Source organism: Corythoichthys intestinalis, chromosome 1 (genome assembly GCF_030265065.1).
Source record: "Corythoichthys intestinalis isolate RoL2023-P3 chromosome 1, ASM3026506v1, whole genome shotgun sequence".
Taxonomy (NCBI): Eukaryota; Metazoa; Chordata; class Actinopteri; order Syngnathiformes; family Syngnathidae; genus Corythoichthys; species Corythoichthys intestinalis.
Genome location: NC_080395.1, coordinates 25148980 through 25163480, shown reverse-complemented (window position 1 = coordinate 25163480; position 14501 = coordinate 25148980).

The window sequence follows — 14501 nt, the reverse complement described above, 5'->3', positions numbered from 1 at the left end:
AATGGTATTTAAGATTTTTTAAGGTGTCACGGGCACTTTAAGGGCTAAAAGGTAACCAAAAAAATCCAGAAATACAATGGTATTGCCAAAAAAAAACAAAAAAAAAACGATGTATACTCCGCAAAACCAGACAAAGTGTAAGAGGAAGTACAGCCCTGTAAACAGTACAGTGAATGAAATAAATGTGTTTAAGTAGCAAATTTGTTCAGTCGAAATGCGTTCAACATTATTTAACAAGAAACAGCTCTACCCCCTTATCAATCCACACAAAATTACTCTGCCTGATGCCCATGCTTTAATAATGACAAATGTAACAACTTCAAGGTTTTTGAAATAAACATTCCGTGAAAAATGAGAGAACTTCAACTGAAGTTATGGAAAAAGTGCCGATATTGCACCACTATATTCATTTTTGAAATAAAAATAGTGTCTACATCAGTTTTTCGGATCAAGTGCAAGTGCAAAGTGCCAATAAGGCACCCCCATCTGCAAACTGGCCCAAAACCGATAAAGAACCGATGTCGATGTTATCCTATATAATTTTAAAATGCTTTTAACGGCAAAATATTATCGGCTCCCCAATTTTCCAGTGTGGGCCAAAGGATTTAATAACCCTGTTATGTATTTACCTTGAAAAACATTGTGAGGACCCAGCCATCACCGCTTAAGAGTAAATTTACTAGTTTGACCCAAAATAAAATGACATTTAATGGACACATCTATCATGACAGGACACATGAAAAGAAATTTAACAGCAAGGCAGAAGCCATTTTAAGCCTCCAGGGCTCTTAAATCCCTACCATTTACCGTCTGCTCAGAACTAAATTATACTGGAAATAGGAGTTTGAAAAAATGTTTCAAATTAATAAATTGCCTGCTTGATTGTTCAAAGAAATTAAATCAGCGCATTTCGGAGACAGCTAAATTCTTTCTTCTCAAGGCAACCAGTGCTTATTAATTCAACCCCCAGCCCTAAGTATGACCCCACCCCATCCCACCCCACTTGGGCATGTTTTAGTGCAAATGTAATTACAGCCCCTGTTGCTTAAAAAGAACTCCTCTACGCTCCCTTCAATACCTGATGATGTCAAGGCCCTTTGTGATGTGGCCGAGGCTGCCACTCATGACCTTTTTCTTTCAAGGTTCCACCCCCCTTCTCCTCATCCGCCTCCTCCTTTGACAAACTCTATTTTCCCCTTTTTTTGTTCACCCTTCGCCACTTCATAACTCCCATCCAGCAACCCATTGGCTCACCACTGATGAAACGCCTGTCTCGATAGCAAACATTCTTTATCTTCTTTTTACTCCTAAAAGTGAACAAATTTCACCGCAGTTGGGGTAGGTTTGCCAAAGTTTTATTGGCCTAGCGGAAAGCAATGTTATCTGGCAAACAAATGTTGTGACAGACAGATTGTCTGGAACTTTTTTTATTTATTTTATTTAATGACATAGTAGCTACACAGATATGCTCCGATCCAACAATTAACTCTACATTTCATTTTGCCATTTTTTAAATACGCTTCCTATATCTTCCAGAATTTGTGTGGTCTTCACTCTTTTGGCAAACAACTATAGGAAAACTCACAGCTGCGTGGATTATTGCAGGTGTTCCAAATTGTGCTCGTTAAAAGATGGATGCCGTTTGGGTGTTTTACAGTACGTGGAAACACTTTTATTGTGAGAATCAAAAAGCATTTGGTTTTTAGCCCAAGTCTGCGACACACATGCTCGTCCTCGTATATGTAGTGAAGTAGCATTTTTGTGTGAAAACTGGGGAAGAGGAAGCAGTTGGTGGGTAACATACAGCGGTCCACTGACTATCTTGGAAGACATTAACTCATTGAAGATCTAAAACAGCAACTGGTCTTACATTGAGACACACAAGATGTGACTTATTTTTTATGTTAAACTCTCAAACCATTTTTTGTAGCACTTATCAGTAATAGGGTGAATTTCTTACCCAAATAAAATGTTATTGTGTTTCCCGCTCCTTATACACAGTCCAATTGTGCCATCCATTCATCCGTTTTCTGTACTGCCTATCCTCTTGTTGGTTCTAGGTGAGCTTCTATGAACAATCACAAGCCTGAAAACCTACCAAATTAGGCAAATGCTTGTGCCCTGGTGAAAAAATATTTTGGGGTTCCCGCACAAGACCTTAACACCAACTCAGAAACATCCAAAATCAGTTCAAAATTACCTCGATATCACTTTCATCCAATCAGGAAACTATTTAGAATAGGATAATTCAAAATTAGATTAAATATTCATATTTTACGAAGTACATGGACATTTTTCGTACACTACTATTTTTAACTCATTCACTCCCAGCCATTTTCACCGGAGCAAGGCCCTTCGCTCCCGGCCGTTTTACTGGATTTTGACTGATTTTGCAAGGCCCACAGAAAATTCTGTTCTATTGCTATATAAACATGGAACCCACCAAAAGAAAGATTAGACTCTCTTCTTTCAGCAGAAAAAAGTTAGTTCATATCTTTTTCCATTCTTTAGAAATCAGCATTTGAAAATAGCTTAGTTTGAGCAATTTTCCAATTTCTGATGAAAAAACGGAGAAATTGAGCTGTTTTGTGAAAGCATACATTTCAAACATAACTTTGACTTTAACACAGCTATTTTTTTGCTTTAGTTACATCCCAAAAATCTGAATAATGTTTTCCTTTTACAAAATAAACAAGACAAATAGAGCTTTTGATAGCAAAGTAACAATTTATTTACACATAACTAACTGCCGGTCAACTTTTCCCTCATCGCCGCCTGTCTCATAAAGATGATTTTTTTTTTTAGTCTCTGTGGGATATGCTCGCGAGCAGCACGGACTCAAAGGCATTGTCCGCTGCACTAGTGGTCCCGGTCGTTCTGCTCGGTCGTCCAGCACCTGGCATTCCGGGTGTCCTACCGGTTGTTCTGCTCGGTCGTCCGTCGCCTAGCATCTATTCAGTCGTCTTCTGCTGGCGCCCCAGCCATGCGGCTTGGACGTTCCTTGCTGTTGAATCGGCTTGTGGGTCTTACCAAATCCGCTACTTCCATCCAGTGGCCAGTTTTATTTCTTTAAAATGGATTTTCAGCATTGTGCTTTGGAGCTTAATTGAATCTGAACCCAGAGATGTCTCTTTTGAAAAAAAACGTAAAAGACATATAAATACGTCTTTGGGACACTGTAACAATTAAAAATAGAACGTATTTATACGTTTTTGGGAGCAAATGCGTTAATTACGCACACTATAGATGAATCACCCTTTGTTTAGACACAGATCGGTTCGGTCAAAGTCGACCATCGGGTTGAGTCATGGAAGCTATTTATTGTCCTGCAGGAGGAGCAGTGTTGTTTTTCTTAACAATGTAACGAATATATTTTGTTGACAAACAATTTTTTTCATGACAATGACGTGATGATGATGAGCTAAAAACGTAGCTTGGGAAACTATAACATAATAAAACGAATGCCAATTTTCATCTGACGAGACGAAAATGCGACATAGTTTCTGTAATATGTTCACAATGCGTGACATTTTCATATTCTGCGTGAAATATGTTAGCTTGCATCGTCGCGGTGTATGGGTTGTTTCACTCATGTGTGATGTGCTGCGCCTCTCCCTTACTCTCCTCACTGGAGTTTAGGATGTTTTTCAAACTAGGTTGCACTCCATCTTACTTGTTTGGAAACACATTTTTTTTTACATACAATTCATACAGATTTAATTGAAAATAATGTACTGCTTTTCCTGCCGAGTGTATCATTATCAAGTTGGCGTTGTCCTCCAAAGTGTGATTGTCTGTTTACTTTCATTTAAAATTGTTGGAAACCTTTATTTATTTTTGGAGTAAAACTTTTGCATTTTACAGACGAAAACATTTTGAATAACTGTTATGGCTGTCCCTATTGCATATTTTTGCACCCGGGTCTGAGTCACGTCCCTATATGATTTCCGGGTTTTTTTGGGTTACCTCTTAGCCCTAAAAAAATATATATATATATATATATATATATATATATATATATATATATATATATATATATATATATATATATATATATAATATAAAGTATAATATATTAATATATATGTTTGTTTGTTTGTTTGTTTTTTTTTCCCAAATTAAAAACCCAATCATTTTCGCCCAATTCCGATCCTCTGAAAAATGGCCCGATCGGTCCAATTTCCAATCATGTGATCAGATTGCGGACATCCTTATTAACTGTCGACTAAACTACACGAAATTTGAATGAGATTTTGTCGACTAAAACTACAAGAAGACGAACATATTTTGAAATGACTAAAATAAGACTCAATAAGTATTTTTATTCAAAAGACTAGGACAAAAATTAAAAGGACTGCCTAAAACATAAATGAGTCGTGGAAATGCGGGACCTTCCTCTGGACTTATCACAAAGGAGCAAGGATCAAGCGCTGAACTCTTTTCTAACAACTGTAGTCTTTTAGATTTAAAAAAAAAAACAAAAAAAAAACCTGATACTAAGCAGTTTCGACTCTTATTGAATAGCTCTACCGCACAGAAACAGTTAGCACCTCCCTCGCCGGCTAGCTAACTTGGTGATCTTGGCACAGGAGACCTAATAGTAAACACGTTGATCATAACAAGAGACACAAAAAAGTTTCAAGCAACCATGTCTGAGTTCAAACAGGATCAGCCATTTTATAGCAGCAAATTACAGGGCTTGTATTGGCTAGCTGCTCAAAGGGAAGCCTCTATTGGAGACAAATATCATACAAATACATTATGCCAAATTTCTATGCCTTATCTTTGTTGAATTATGTGGCTTGAGTATAACGTGTTTTTTTTCCCCCAAGAAATACTAGTATAATATATACATATATTTTTTCACACTCTTTACTGCAGCAGCCATTAAGCTAAGAGGCAATTGTCAGTATTTTTTTCTGTACAGCTGTTATGCAATTTCTGCGTAGCCTCTCGCAAATTACTGGAGGACAATGCTTGAATAGATGCATCAATGGAGTTTTTAGTCATACACATACATGTCTGCATACACACGTGCGTTATGAGAGTTTCCAGTGTGGGGGGATAAAAAGTGGAGTGGGGGACTATTCATTTGTCCTTTGGCCTGATTTTCTACCTCCTTTCTTTATCTTTGCAATCCCCAGTGATTATAGCACACTTAAATGCCTAATTGGCTTTACTCCTTATTAGCCATACAATTATACAGGCAGCGGGATTGTCAGCCATCTGTACGAGGAAGGGACGGGTGCTCACATCCATTCCATAATTCAATTTAACAGCGCACATATTATCATCCTTGCTTTTGTGAGTCGCTTATCCGTGCTCGCAGGGCTCTTGCTCTGGTTTGCTTTTCACTGCCTCATCTTTTGTCCACCATTCCTAAAAAATAAAATAAAATAAATAAATAAAAATATTTGAAACATACTGTAAATCAGTGATAACGCTGGAGTTCACGTTAGACTGAGAGTAGTGTGACTAAAAACCGAAAAGCACAATCATTGACCTCTGTTTTGGAGATGTTTAATCAATTTCTACCAAAATAAATCATCTTCTCAGAATGTCCAGTGTTGAATATATTAAAACATTTTATTGTTTACTAAATAGGCAATTTTTTGAGTAAACATTCTGTATTATACGCTTGTGTCAAAATTGGTTAAATTAATGGCACAAATTAAACAACGATAGGTCACAAATGGGTGGAGTGGTAGCTGACAGGTTAATGCATTTGCCTCAAAAGTTCAGAGGTCATCGGTTCAAATCTGGTCTTTGGCCTTCCTGTGTGCAGTTTGCATGTCCTGCCTGAGTTTGTGTGTGTGTTCTCTTTGGGAACTCCATTTTCCTGCAGCAGCTCAAAAACAAACATGCATTTTTGATTCATTTTGGACACAAAGTATCTTTACGTGTGAATTAAAGTATGAATGTTTTTTTGTCTTTGTGTGACGAGCATTTCAGAGTATATCCCTCTCTCTTATTCTGCTTTTAATAAGTCTACAGAAGTCATTCACTGATGTTCCATACTGCGCTGTGATTGGTCAGTGCCCATTCCGGTGTTATAGCTTAGCACGTGATGTCTATTTCCATATACAGTATACTCTAGGTGACATTAACCATTTCTCATAGTGACTTTTCTATGAGAACAGAAGTGCAGTTTGTCAGTGAAGTCCTTCGTTGTGTGATAGATGAAGGTGAGCAGAAACTGTTTTTCAGAAGGTGGCTTCATTATCTCGCGTCCATATATGGGCGGCGACAAAGCCGTCCATCTGCCCGGGGTCTTGTCCCACGTCCCCTCCACCCACTCTACACTCCCCTCGCTGTAATAAGACAGCAGTGATGCTATCTAATGACAAGGCAAGACTTGCTGCTTCCTGATGCCATTATCAAACGCCACCTCGTCCGTCAGGTGGCAGGGTGAAGGGAATGTGAACCTGATGACAGGAAAAGACTGCTGATGATTATTATGAGGATGAGAGGCTGCAGAGGAGGAGCAAGCAGGAAGAGGCCATGGGAGTGTTTGGTGTTAAGGGGTGGCCCACCTTTTTACCCCCTACTAACCTGTGGTCCAATACAAAAACCTGTTGACGGGTTCGCTTAATGATCTTTCCCTTTGGGGGTTGACGTATTACAAAACCACTGAAGCTTCAGAATTGGGAGAACTTCTTGCTATTGTTTTTGTTAGTAAACGCTGCACTTTTTTGTTAAAGACCGGGTCTTGGTAATTTTGCAAACTTGCACAACAAGGGGCAGTTGAAAGAAAGCGATTTGCACTGTGTAGACATGAACTCATTCACTCAATTTGTTGCCAATCAAAGTGGCGCCTTTCATTCCCTTTAAATTATGCGTTGCCAAAGTAGGCTACTGTCACTGCTTGGTAACAGATGACGATTTCCTCAAGTGATGTAAATACAGTTGAATGGCGACGAAGATCATGCTGCATATCTATTATACCATTGCTCTAAAACTGCAAGGGAACCTGAAAATTCAAAAAAGTAGTAAACAAAGGCTTACTGTTGTGTGTACACGTCATTGACAAAATATGCGCTACAACGTGTTCAACTTTTGTTCAGAATCAGCTTCTTTATCACTGGTTATGACGCGGCTTACTTTTTGTTAATTTGTGCAGCTTCACAGTCCTTTAAATTGTGTGGACGCTGTGCATCTCCAGAGTCGAGAGTGCATTGTTCCACTACTACGAAACGAGACAAGTCACTGACTGGGTTTGTCCCGCCCATCGGACACAGTGCTTTTCTAGGGGTCTATGGGCAGTGGGCGAGGCTTGGCTGCTCTGGACGCCCTGCTTCTCTGCATGATTATTGGATTATCTGTCTGAGGCTGAATACCTTTTTGATTGACAGCGAAATGAACAAATTAGCAATCTTGTTGTTTAACCCGTTACACTCCACGTGGTACACTCGGTTAAGTCGGCGTTCACTTGATTCCTATGGGCCGTAATGTCTGAGGTACTCATTATTAAGACATCATTTTGGCCAATATTTAGAGGAGTAGTGGTAGTCTCTGCAGAAATAATCGATTTTTCTCACAATTACATCGACAAAATGGCATCATAACAACAAGGCAGGGGTAGAAGAGGTGCTGAACATCAGTAGAAGAGCATCCAGTCCTTAGCAGGTGAGTAGAACCAGTGCATTATGCCATTCTGAAGATGAGCCCTCAGAAAGAGGGGCCATGAAGGAGGAGGAAGAGGATTTCATCAACAATGGCATTGACCCCCGCCCTAATAAGGAAGTAAAATTAAAAAATATAGTCATTAATCATCAGACCCCTCCCAGACGTACAGATGAAGTTGCATTTCATTCAAATGAATATAAAAGGTTATTTATTAAGTTTCATGACAAGAATTTCAATTGTTTACAAAATATTGTCGAAAAGTGCCATTTTTGGAATGTAAATCACTCCGTGCTCATTTGATCAACATCAATGTGCAATTTGTCCAATTAAAAGCTAAGATGATGGCATGTTTGAACTTTTTTTTTTTTAATTATTTTTTAATAAATACTCATAGAAAAATCAACCCGTAACAACAAATGCTTGGAGGTTTAACAAGGTTTAACACCCGCTAGAAGTTTAGTCTGAGTTAAACCGGAGACTTTCCTAATCCTCCTAGTTACACTTTCTTTGATTCGTGAAAAATCAAGTTTTTATTTCTAGTGTTTTTTTTTCTTTTCCTTTTGTAGTTGCTTGTGTTTGGAGACTGACTTCTGTCACTCTAGTTTCTTTCCCTCTCGAGCTGCGGGTGCCACTGAGCCCCTCCACCGTCACAAAGCACTCACAGGCAGACACACTTTAAACTTCCCCTCCTTGAAATACCAGCATCTGCCACTGGTATCTATCAACCACTTATTTTCATTATTAATAAATGTTTACACTTATCTTTTAAACCAGCAGGGGCAATGCTATAATACAATATCGTTGTTGGGTATTTTATTTTCCACATAGTTTATGTTGGTAACTTCTCATAGCCCCCCTGAGATTGAGCAGTATTCATTGCTGTTGTATGACTAGGGATGGGAATTGATAGGATTTTTACGATTCCGATTCCATTATCAATATTGCTTAACGATTCGATTCTTTATCGATTCTCTTATCGATTCTAATTTGGGGGGGGAGAGAACAAACATTTAGATTGGCATTGAGTTTGTTTAATCAGAAGTCACAACCTTAAAAACTCACAACAAGGTCAAAAGAGGCCCAAAGCCTCAATATTAACTGTGGCAAAAACTGGCAAATGCACAAGAATGTTTAACATTTTACTGAAACATTTTTATAATAGAAATAAAAAATATTGGTATATATTAGCATATAGGTAGTTGGTCTGCCGTTAGCAATATGTGTTAAACTTGCAGGGGTCCCCAAACTTTTTCCAGTGAGGGCTGCATAACTTTTCCCTTCTCTGAGGGGCCGGGGTCAGTTTGTAACAGAAAAAGTGTGACGATTGCAGGAGTGCCTGAATGTAAAACAATTATTGTTTTTCAGAAAGCCACAATCAAATAACCCTTTCTGGATATTTCACGGAACAAAAGTAAATAAAATAAAAATAATAATATAATATAATAATAATTAATAATAATAGCACTATTAATCAAATAGATAGATGCTACGACCCTATGTTCTTTGTTAATACTTGTAAAATATCTACAGAGGCAACGCCTGTATGTATCATCTTTTGTGTTGTTGTTGTTGTGTGTTTCCACTCGCGAACGGACACTTAAATCCAGTTGTGTAGTGGTTTGAACGATGTGCTAATGCTAGCGAACGCATGCTAACTGTTTTGTTATTACAGCTAATCATCGCTGATTTACGTTGATGCAAACCTGTTTGTTACTGGGGACGAAATTATTTGTTTCATTTCTATTTTTAGTTTCACTCTTCAAGTGATGGTTGAATAAAGTCAGCAAATTATACCAACGTCTTCTGTATCGTCATTTCGGAGTTTAGCTAGCTGTATAGGTGTCTCGGTGAGGACAGTGCTGTCTATTCCCTCCCGACAGTCTATTCCCTCCCGATGCAGTTATCTCTACCTTCCCTCCCGATGTAGTTATCTCCACCTTGCAATGATTGCAAGTCGTTTTGTTGTAATTTTTCCTCGTGAAGTGAAGACACACTTTCGATCGTTTGAATCTACGTGCTGTCATTGTTATGTTTACGGCTGCAATGCTCGTGCTAAACCATCTTAACCTTTCATTTTCACCCTCTTTCCTGGTGAAGTGTAGCCAAACTTTGGAGCGGGTGGTTCTTGGTGCCATGCTAGTTTGATGTTTTTGGACAAAAGACAGTCACGACGCAATATGCGTATTCAGGACTCGTTAAAGGGATCGTTAAGGCTATGTCATTATGATGTCGAGGCCTCGAAACACTCGGAACCGGTTCCGAATTGGAATCGGATTTTGATTCCCATCCCTATGTATGACCTACATTAAGCTTTTTTTTGTGTGTTTTTATAAAATTTTCCAAGTATCTTCCATTAGTACCTTGCTTCAGAAGGACCGTGGTTTAGGGTATTTGGTTTTCCAGGTGGTTTCTGTTGATAATATCTTTTCTTAAAAGCCTCCTTGACACTTGGTATAGCACCTGTGTTTTTTTTTTTTCCCCTTATAAATGCACACATGCCCGCGCACACCCGCACACGTGACAATGTGAATAAAAAGAGATTTTGTCTTTACACGATTCTATGCCAGAAATGCTTTGTGTTTACATTCAAACCATAGCGCTCGATGGCGGAAGTCTGTGCTATACCAAGTGCCTTTCAAGTCTATATTTGCAAAGGCAGCTCTAGTATTGAATCTCATTAGATTGGGCAGGTGCACCTACAGTATAAAAGTATATTAAAAAAAAAAAAAAAACATCAGCCAATGTTCATTCACGACATAAAGCCATAGTTTGTATGATGAGTGTCATGGGACGTAACAATTCACTAATCCAGCATTGTGGGCTCTGGAGACCATATGGCACGGTCCACTCACTTTTCAGACACACTTTTCAAAGCACATGAACTTTTTCCAGCATGCTGAATGACTTGAGTTTCTTTTTTTTTTAACGCTGGCGCGGATTAACATGTTTGGAAATTCTAACTCTCTCCGGCTGACATCTGAAGAAAAGCTTTTGACATTTTTTCACATGATCAGGGCCCTGCTTGGAGAAAGAGAGGGTGAAAAAAAGGAAAACAGTGGCTTTTGAAAAGCAGTGAAGCCGAGTGAAATTGTTTGTTGACCAGACAAGCGGCGTCCAATTGCGGCTGTCAAGCTTCTGTGTGGCAAGCAGAATTCCTTTGGGGGTGCAGATTAATAGTTCATTTTCATGCGGCTTGCATTCACGATGGGGAAAGTGAGCTCGAATGGTGCCACTTTTATGAACAGTTGCCCTCATTATGGCACAAACAAATTACTCCGGTGCACAGACGTCTTTGACAGATTTTTGATGGATGTTCATTTTAATAGACACACTGATGTGCGATGCGACAAACAGATGGAGACTTCCTGTAGACCATACTTAGGAATGATTTTTAACATAACTACACTGAATTATATAAAATAGAGTAAGGTGTTATCAGACAGGTCCTGCCAGTATGTCCATGTCCATTTATAAGAAGGGCAGTGGTGTGATGCGACAAACAAATGTTAGGAAGTCTCACCAGTTCGGAGAATAGAGGTATTTCCTCCTTTCTTTATCTTTATAACATATGTGACCACTTAAAAAGAGACAAAACAATGTGACGACATTTTCCAGAAATGACACCCTGGCAAAATAAGTCTGATTGGAATGCCAACTTTAACTTGGCTAAAAATGCAATATTAAATAAAGAATTATGATGAGGGTACCTTAGAAATAGGGTTGTTTGTGTGTTTTTGTGCATGTCAGGAAAAAAAAAAAAAAACATATTTTAGTGAATGTTTTTAATAATATCGCCAATGAAAAACAACTTGTGGTCAAAAACTACTTCAAATTGTTTTTAAATAATATTCAAATAATATGACTTCAATGGAAGCAAATGAGAGCCACCAAATGTGAGTTTTTGGCAGGTCTTTTAATTTTCGTCTCAGTCCAAGTCTATTGGTCGAAAATACTTATTTATTTGTCTTAGTCATATTTTAGTTATTTCAAAATCTGTTCATCTTCGTCAAGTTTTAGTCAACAAAAACTCAAATTCTCAAAATTTTTTGGTCTATAAACTTCAAAAGTTTTAGTCTGAAAAAATAGATCAATAAATAAAAGGTTTCAAACACTTTCGAATGAACATTGACAGACGCGCACATATTAGCGTACCGCACGAATGCTATTTTTGGACCGTATGTCACCATCTTAACCTGGAAGTGGGTCAACATAGACACGCCCTGGCATACAACTCATGATATTACTCCTTTTTTCTGCCGGTAATCTTTCAAAAATGAACATGCCGAGTAAACAATGCTGCTAGGGAACTTGTAGAAACGACTCTAGACATTATGACATATGAAGGATATTTTCTTCATACGTTTCCCGAAGCCAAAAACTTGGAGAAAAAAAAATGTGAAGAATGGATCAACTTGTGCGGATGTCAAAACAGTTTAACGCCAGCAAGGTGAAGCGATTCACCTTTACTTGCAGTAAACATTTCGTTGGGAGCCATGGTCCTACAGAGGACGAAGAAGTAAGCCATTTTGATATTTTTACATATTTTTTAGCATGGCATTTTGCCGTGCTGCTTCTGTCTGACAATGAATGACCTGAGAAAAAATTCAAAATGGTATCTAACTGCCACTGTTGTTACCTTTTCTGTAGTAAAAAACTTTAGTAAGGGGGAAGTGTAAATAAATTATAGAAATAAGATGTTATTAATGAAAAAATTTAAAGTGTTCGTTGGCTGTCACTGAGTAGCATTTGCATTCGCTACACAAAAATAGCTACGTAAATTACCCCTAAGAACGGTCAGAGACGTAAGACAACCAGAGGATATAATATATAAGAAAGACGGCATATGGTGGTAAAGGATGAATTGTTTAAACGGAGAATGTCATTATCAGTGGCGTAAGGCAATGCACACAAGAAAAAGGTGTCGATAAAAAAGCTAACTCTGGATCAGGTCGGCTCTTTTTCCCCTTTTTCAGCCCTCGACACTCAAGCCATCTCTTTAACTGAACATTTGTATGTTCTTCCACATCTTTACCAGTGAATTTGGCACCAGGGACATCATTTTCGGACAGAATTAGTAGGTTTAGCTCAGTTAACATCTCGTTTGTACACTATTTCCATGCATTTACTATTAGGGACAAACGGGAAATTGACCCGCCTAGCAACAATTGCTAACGTCATGAATATTAATGAGCAAAAGTGACATGTCGCTTGCGGTACGCCATTGTAGAGTGTATAAGGACATCAACATCTTCATGATGATAATACACACTCAGCAGGAAAACAGCACTTTATTTGCAATTAATTAAACTCACCTGGACGCCACAAACTGTTTGTAAAAAGTTTTCCAAGAGTTTAAGAAGACACTCACCGAGTCTTCGCACTAAATGCTAATGCAAACGCGAACACTATGCTAACGCTAAAAGTTAGTTTGGTGTGGGATGATCACTCAGCACAGCCCTTTAAAGGCTAAAGCAACATGGCATAGCCAAGATAAGAAAACAAAACTTACCGAGCAGCACCTGACCATGTGTTTCACAAAAGGACCCTGGAATGAGCACACACAGCCTGTGTGTGGGACGGGGGGTCGGGGGAGGCGCAGCATGTCACATGAGTGACACAAGCGAACACTGCTTAAATGCGTGCTAACTATGCATACGATAAGAAAATAACACACATTTTGTCCAGTTCTCGTCTCATCAGACGACAACTGACCTCCATCTCGTTATGTTTTAGTCTCCGAAGACACGTTTTAAGCTAGTTATCGTGACGGAATCATCATGAAAAAATTGCTCGTTGATGAAATATTTCCGTTATCATCATTGTTGACGAAAACAACACTGCACAAGAGTTTGACTCTCAATTTCTAAAACAGTACTTTTTCAGCACTGAAATTCTAACACTGATTTTTTTTCAACCGCAAAAAATCATCCACAAAAAATTCCATTGGCAAAAATTCAGTCACCACACCACATACAGTAAGGGTAACCAAGGAGAAGCGATTCATCCCCCCTTTTGTGTTTGTTTTGTTGATAGTTTGTTAAGTCGAAGGAATGTATTCATTTAAGGATGTCAGATTGAATGTATGTAAAACATCACAAACAGAGTAAATCTTAATTTCACGTCAGCCCAATGTATTGCTAATTATTTTACAGATAACCCCAGTTTGACAACCCCTGGTTTAAGGGACTTAGTTCAAAAGAAGAGAAAATGAATGCATCAAGTAATCATTGCAAAGTATTAAATTAGTTTTTATTTGTCACACTTTATCACCTACCAATCACAATTCCTGAGTAGAGTGCTTAACACTGCGGTACTCCGAGGAACTTTTTGCCCTTCTTCAAAGTTTTAAACCATCAATCACAAGCATTGTCATTTACTGCCCGTTATCATTGGCCGTGTTAAAATTATATAGGAGGCGACATTGTAAACACAAAAGTGTTGCTCACTAATGGCCACCGAAGAACGAGTGACGTTATCGATCATTCGGCGTCTAAGCGCCTGCAACTTTAACAGCTCGCTTACTTTTTAACGGGGGGATAAATCTGAGCCTTGAGCTTGTTACATTGTGTTAATATGTATGTCACATGTATGTGGAGGAAAAGGGGGTGGGGGTTTAAACTAAGGGAGGCTTGTATTAATCACAAAGTGAGGAAGTGAGGGAGTGGGGGGACCCCGAGACAGACGCCCCCATTGAGCTTTTCGTCATTCCACGGCGGGCTCAGACGCACACGGTGAGGATCTATGTAAGCTCCGTGCGACGAGACGAGCAATCCGTCTGCCAGCGTCCTGACAAAAGCGCTAAAAGCATTTGTCAGGACGTATGTTTTTTCCTGGTATTCTCGCCATCAGAGAAGTTAATGACGATTATGTGTCAT